The sequence below is a fragment of the Canis lupus genome, chromosome X (assembly GCF_011100685.1).
Source record: "Canis lupus familiaris isolate Mischka breed German Shepherd chromosome X, alternate assembly UU_Cfam_GSD_1.0, whole genome shotgun sequence".
Classification (NCBI taxonomy): domain Eukaryota; kingdom Metazoa; phylum Chordata; class Mammalia; order Carnivora; family Canidae; genus Canis; species Canis lupus.
Window position 1 is genome coordinate 107,819,560 of NC_049260.1, and position 7,525 is coordinate 107,827,084.

The window sequence follows — 7,525 nt, forward strand, 5'->3', positions numbered from 1 at the left end:
GACCAAACTAGTGCTCCTTTAAAGGTAAGCCAGAAGCATTTAAACGTCCCATTTATTGGAGGATTGATTTCCTGAGCGGCAGGCTGCTGCTTCTCTTCATATACAATGGCTGGAACACATAACTAGAACACAGACAAGCTCCAAGACCGTTAGAAGGGGGCTGTTTTCTTTCTGACTTCTTTTCTCCCCTGCTCATTAATTTGGCTGATATCAAACACACTCTTTTTATATAAACACCCTGGAAGCAAAGGTCACAAATAGCTGTAAAAATGGTAAATCATTTGTGAGGTGATTTTGACAAGACATTAAGGCTCATGAAGCGCGCGCACGCACACACACACACACACACACACACACACACGCACATACACAGTCACCTGTTTACTAAGTCGGGTTTTATTGGTCCTGGCAGAGTTTATTGCAAGGCAACAATATGTCCTGGTAGCAAAAGAAGAACAATACAGGGATGGGTTTTAAGCACAGCAATGCTTAACTACCTGACAAAGTCTAAGCTTAATGTTCCTTAAGGCTATGTTGCTTACTTAACACATCCCACCCTGAATGCCTGAACCAGAAGTGGCTTCAAAGATGCCTTCAAATGGTATGAGTGCCAGCTCTCTTGAGTCTACAGGTGCCCTGGAGGAGTAAACTTGAAACTCCATGTTACAAAAGAAAGATGTTACTGGCCTTGCAATATTCACGAGACATTTGAAGTTACTACTGCTTTCTACAAAAGTAACCTGACAGAGTAAAATTGGGGCAATTTGGTTCAAAAGTCTGTTTTCCTTCTCCATTTGTGGTAACTCTAGGCTCTTTCTGAAGCCCAAAGTGACCATATCTGGTCCATTTGAAAGCCGCTGCCTCTTCCTTTTAAGAATGGAATCCGTTCTGGTATAAGTTGTTTGTGTATTCTGAGGCTTGGAGAAAAGGTAGGAGGCAGCTGATTTTCTGAATATGCCTTTCTCAAATAATGTGAATCTTAAAGTGAACCAATCATTTCAATATAATGCCAAGAAGTGCTCTTAATTCATTTTAACAGAGCCATGGCTTGGAGAATAGGAAGAGGCTTATAAATGCGGCCCTTGTGAGTATTTGTCAGTATTCTTAAAGATTATTTTTTCCTTATGGAGTCACATATAAACTGCATGCTGGGTCTTTTTTTTTTTTTTTTTTTTGCTTTTGTTTTGTTTTAGATAGTCACTTCATTTAAGATCAGAACACTCAGATGATTTTTGCCTCTTACCACACCTCATTTACTTGACTGGCTTGTTCACATCTAAGTGAAATACTGGTCTGATATAAGAAAACAAAAGTTAGGGGATCCCTGGGTGGCTCAGCCGTTTAGCGCCTGCCTTTGGCCCAGGATGAGATCCTGGAGACTTGGGATCGAGTCCCACATTGGGATCCCTGCATGGAGCCTGCTTCTCCCTCTGCCTATGTCTCTGCCTCTCTCTCTCTCTCTCTCTCTCTCTCTCTCTTTCTCATGAATAAATAAATTTTTTTAAAAAGTTAAAATTACCCCTAAGTTCACAAATTGGTAACTGCAGATAGCCTAAAATCCTGGACACCAGTTATCACAGAGATCAATTGCTTGAGAAAAATACAGGGTTTTTTTTAAAGATTTTTTTTATTATTTATTAGAGCCAGCGTGAAAGAGCACGAGCAGTGAGGGAGAGGTAGAGAGAGAGGGAGAAGCAGACTCCCCACTGAGCAGGGAGCCATGTCGGACTTGATCCCAGGATCCTGAAATCATGACCTGAGCTGAAGGCAGATACTTAACCGACTGAACCACCCAGGTGCCCTACTTTATGGTTTAAAGTTTACTTTTAGGTATTTCGAGTCCCACAGATTTGTCTTACTTTTCATTTGTGTTTTTTTTTTAAGATTTTATTTATTTATTCATGAGAGACACACAGAGAGAGAGGCAGAGACACAGGCAGAGGGAGAAGCAGGCTCCATGCAGGGAGCCCGATGTGGGACTCGATCCCCGGTCCGCAGGATCACACCCTGGACTGAAGGCGGCGCTTAAACTGCTGAGCCACCGGGGCTGCCCCTGTCTTACTTTTCATTTGGAACTGAGAGGATTCTGATGTGAGATGACAGATGCATTACATGCACATAGAAAGCAAAAACAGAGCAGCTTGTGTTTAAAGTTGGGTTATCTGTAGAACTTCCAGACTATGACACTAAGATGCACTGCTAGTCCTGGGCTTGGTAAGGAAAGCTAGACCAGCAGCAGCATGAAGGTGGCTTTGCTGCTGCCAGCATTTGCACTATTTCTAAATGCTTCTGCTGAAATAGCAATGGTGATGTGAGAAGAGTAAAGCTCTAAGCAGAAAGCATTTCTTCACACCTGTCAGAAAGGCTAAAAACAACACAAGAAACAACAGGTGCTGGCAAGGACATGGAGAAAAGGACCCCTCCTACACTTTGATGGGAATGCAAACTGGTGTGGCCATTGTGGAAAACAGTATGGAGGTTCCCCCAAAAGTTAAAAATATAGACACCTTATGACCCAACAATCACACTACTGGATATTTATTTATTTATTTATTTTTAAAGATTTTACTTATTTATTCATGAGAGACACACAGAGAGAGAGAGAGGGAGAGGCAGAGACACAGACAGAGGGAGAAGCTGGCTCCATGCAGGGAGCCCGACGTGGGACTCGATCCCAGGTCTCCAGGATCAGGCTTGGGCCGAAGGCAGTGCTAAACCGCTGAGCCACCCGGGCTGCCCCATACTACTAGATATTTACCCAAAGAATACAAATATACTAATTCAAAATACTAATTCAAAGGGATACATACACCCCCATGCTTATAGCAGCTTTACAATAGCCAAGTATGGAAGCAGCCTAAGTGTCGATTGACGAATGGATAAAGAAGAGGTAGTATATATATTCTTCAGCCATAAAAAAGAATGAAGTCTTGCCATTTGTAATGACATGGATGGAGCGAGAGGGCAAAATTAGAGAAAGACAAATACCATGTGATAAAGCAAAAAAGACTCTTAACTATGGAGAACTTATGGTTACCAGAGGGGAGGTGGGTGTGTTGGGGGAGGATGAAGGAGTTTACTTGTAATGAGCACCAGCTGATGTATGGAAGTGCTGGGTCACTCTATTGTACACCTGAAACTAATATCACACTGTATGCTAACTATACTGAAATGAAGAACTTAAAAAAATAAAACCTGGGGATGCCTGGCTGGCTCAGCTGGGGGTGGAGCATGTGACTCTGATCTAGGGAGTCGTGAGTTTGAGCCCTACAGTGGGTGTAGAGATTACTAAAAAATTTATTTTTAATCTGTTAATAAATAAATTTTTTGATCGGCCATTTCCAACTTTTTTCATAGAAATTAGATTAAAATAATAGTGATGATAAAACTGCAGCATCAACATCAAATTTCTAGACTCAACTATATGCCTAAAGTTGAAAATGTGATAACTTGACCTCTCTTAAAGTATTTTATACTGCTTTTTAAAAGATTTTATTTATTTATTTATTCATGAGAGACACAGAGAAAGAGAGAGAGGCAGAGGGAGAAACAGACTCCATGCAGGGAGCCTGATGTGGGACTCGATCCCAGGTCTCCGGGATCACACCCTGGGCTGAAGGCAGTGCTAAACCACTGGGCCACCAGGGCTGCCCTTATAATGCTTTTAAACAATGTAAGCTTTTGGGAGTTTTTTTTTTGTTTTTTTTTAAGTAATCTACACCCCACATGGGGCTCAAACTCAGAACCCTGAGGTCAAGAGTTGAATGCTGTATCAGCTAAGCCAGCCAGGTGCCCCATAAACTTTGGGTTTTTTTGGTGATACTTAAGAAATTATAGATTAGGGTCTCAAAAATTTATACATTACTTCAATGCTTTTGATAGCACTGTTTACTGGAAATATGTTTATTACCATACTGAGATATTAGTAGTGTTAGACTATTGATTTAGTCTTATTGATTTAGTCTTACTGATTTAGATTTAATACAGCATCTGTTTAATATAATTTGGTTCAATTAGCAAGTAGAGATTAGACTACTGCATGTTCATTAATATGCTAGAAGAGGTAGGGCAGTGGGCATAAAGGCAGCATTAGGTATAGACCCTCCTCAAATGGCAGTTGTAATCTATGTCAAGATAAGGCAGCCCCCCAAAAATGTGGCATTGATCCAGCAATATGATTTCCAGAGTCTAGAACAGTGCCTGCCGCATAATAGAGGCTCAATAAATAGTTGCTGGATGGATTCATTTATGCTATGGATATACTTGCATATCCCCATTCATCATCAATGAAGTTCATTGCCTTCACCATTACCTTGTTAACATTCTTAATGGTTTCAGTGTTGAAGTAAACAATGCTGTTCTAACCCCCGCACCCCCACCCTAGTCTTCCCATCTCAACAGCCCAGCTGTGAAAACCAAAAATCTAGGAATCATCTTCGATTTCTCGGTCTCCTTCACCCTCTACATCCAAGCCCTGACAGAGCCTCGAAGTCCAAATATACCCAGAATCTAAATACTTCTCCCCATGCCCCCATCCTACCACAGTAGTACAAAGCACCATCACCCCATCAGAGAACTTCCAAGTTGGACTCCCCATTTGTACTTTTGTCCCCCTCTAAGGATTTTCTTACATGACAACCAGGGCAATTAAAACTTCACTGCCTAAAATATGCTCTGAGTAGCATTCTATTACCATGCTCCAATAGCTCTTAGAATAGAATCCAAACTCCTCACTGTGGCCTGCCCCTCCAGATTCATTGCAGAGTGCCTCTCTCTAGTGTACTGTACCACTCTTCAGTCATGTGGGCATTAGCTGTTTCTCACCCAATCTCAGGACCTTTGCATGTATCTTGGCCTGGAATGCCCTTTCCCCAGCCAAGCTACATCTTTGTCATCCTTCAGGTTACTTAAGTATCACCTACTTAGAAATCCTGACCGTCCTGTGGTCCCCTGCCCCTCCTCTCCACCCAGCTCCCCCTCCAAGCCTCCACTGTGGAATCTTCTCCAGAGCAATTATACACTCTAATACTATTTGGTTTATGTGTTTACTTGTCTCGTCCCCTCCTCCCCTCACCGTAGCAGTATGTGAGCTCCACAATAGCCAGGCTTTCTCCTGATCTCTTCTGTCTCTCCAGGGCCTAGAGCAGTAACTGGAATATAATAGACAATCAAATACTTTTTCAGGGTTGGGAATAATTCATCCTGAATGTGTTGTATTCTGTGAGGAGCTCCACATTTTTAGAGAAATGTGAAGAACTTTAAGTGGGGCAAAAGAAGTGGAGTAGGAACAATTATCTATAATACTAAACCAATGAGATAAGATTTTGAAAATACAAGGCTCACTGGTAGAGTTAATCACCATTTGGGGACATAAAGATTATATTATTACAGTTTCATTATATTCTTGTTCATTATCTTCATGGAGAACTGGATTTGAATTATAGTAAAAGGCCTTGGTAAGACATGTTAAGCTTTCTAACAATCACTTGGGCCTCTCAGAGGGGAGCTTATGGAATCCACATTTCTGGAAATCTTCCTGGATATAAAATGTCTTTCTTAAATGAATCATACAAAATTTCCTTTGGAAAATACCTTGACTTGATGTCTAAAATGACTTGATTCTCTAACTTCCCTACACTCTTCCTCTCTGTTATTTATTCTCTCCACCTGCTCCACAAACTGGAAAATTTTACCAAAATTCTGTGACTTTACAAACGTGTTTGGGTCCCTTCCAGTTTGACTAGACACATTATCATTAACCATTAGAACTATCTTCATCTTTGATGACAATGAAGAAATGAGAGCCAGATTCAAATGCAGATGCCAGCACTACTATAGGGATTTGGACAAGTTGGCAAGAAGACTATATTTTATTCATACATTTACTTATATTTCTGTTAGAAATTCACTATCTCAATACCAAGGCAGTGAAATTCATCAACCACTTTGATGTTGAAATCACGCAGAATGATGATAGGGATAATGATGAAGGCAATGAACCTCTTCAAATGAATGAGTGGAAGTGTTCAAGTATATATGCATGGAATACAAGAGCAGGTTTACAAATCTTAGGCTTTTTATATCTGAGTCCCATGCAATTGGGAGTTTGTTTATAAAACTTTCTGAAATGGGGCACCTGGATGGCTCAGTTGGTGGAGCATGCAACTCTGGAACTCTGGTCGAGTTCGAGCTCCACATTAGGTATAGAGATTACTTGAAAATAAAGTCTTAAAAAAACTTTCTAGACTATTCGTTCATCTGCTCATTCATTCAATGAACCCAAACTATGGGCCAGACATTGTTTTAGGTCTGAGATTACAGGGATTAACAAGAGGAAATTGGGGGAGAAATAGACAATACTCATATATTTTTAAAAGATAAATTCAGATAGCACAGAAACAAATCAGGATGATTTGCTACACACAATTTGGTAACAGGAGAGCATTCTTTAGGGTGGTAAGAAGAGAAGGTTGCTGAGGAGGTGACATTTAAGACAGCACCCACATGATGAGAAAGAACCTGCTAGGTGAAGAGCTGAAAAAGATGATTCCAGACAGAGGGAATAATGACCAAAAAGATTCTGAGGCATGGCTTGAGAGTCATGGGAAGGGCATGGGTTTATTTGGAATAACATGGGACTCCATTAGAGTTTATTTGTTTGTTTGAGGGGAAAGGGGAAAGGAAGAGAGAGAATCCCAAACAGACTCCCTGCTGAGCATGGAGCTCAGTATCACAACCCTGAGATTATGACCTGAGCAGAAATCAAGAGCTGGATGCTTAACCCACTGAGCCACTCAGGTGCCCTGAGAATTGATTTTCTTTTAAGATTTTATTTATTTGTTTATTTATTAAAGAGAGAGAGAGAGAGAGAGAAGCAGGCTCTATGCAGGGCCCCTGACTCGGGACTCGATCCCGGGACTCCAGGATCACGCCCTGGACCAAAGGCAGACACTAAACCACTGACCCACCCAGGGATCCCTGAGAGTTGATTTTTAAAGAGTGGTAATGCAACCTGACTTCTGTTTCAAAGAGATTTTTTTAACTGCTGTGTAGAGAACGAACTAGAAGAAAGAGTAGAAAGGAGACTATTTTGGTAGTCCAAGCAAGTAAAGATGGTAGTATAGGTCATAGCTGTGGAAGTGGTGAGAAATGATTGGGTTCAGAACATATTTTGGAGATAGGTATAATGTGGGGGATGAGGATGTTAAGAAATTTGGGGGGCAGCCCAGGTGGCTCAGCAGTTTAGCGCCACCTTCAGCCCAGGGTGTGATCCTGGAGACCCGGAATCGAGTCCCATGTCAGGCTTCCTGAAAGGAGCCTGCTTCTCCCTCTGCCTCTCTCTCTCTCTGTGTGTGTGTCTCTCATTAATAAGTAAATAAAATCTTTAAAAAAGAAATTTTGGCTCAGCAGTTGAGCATCTGCCTTCAGCTCAGGGCGTGATCCCGGGTCCAGGGACTGAGTCCCACATCGGGCTCCCTGCAAGGAGCTGCTTCTCCCTCTGCCTATGTCTCTGGCTCTCTCTGTG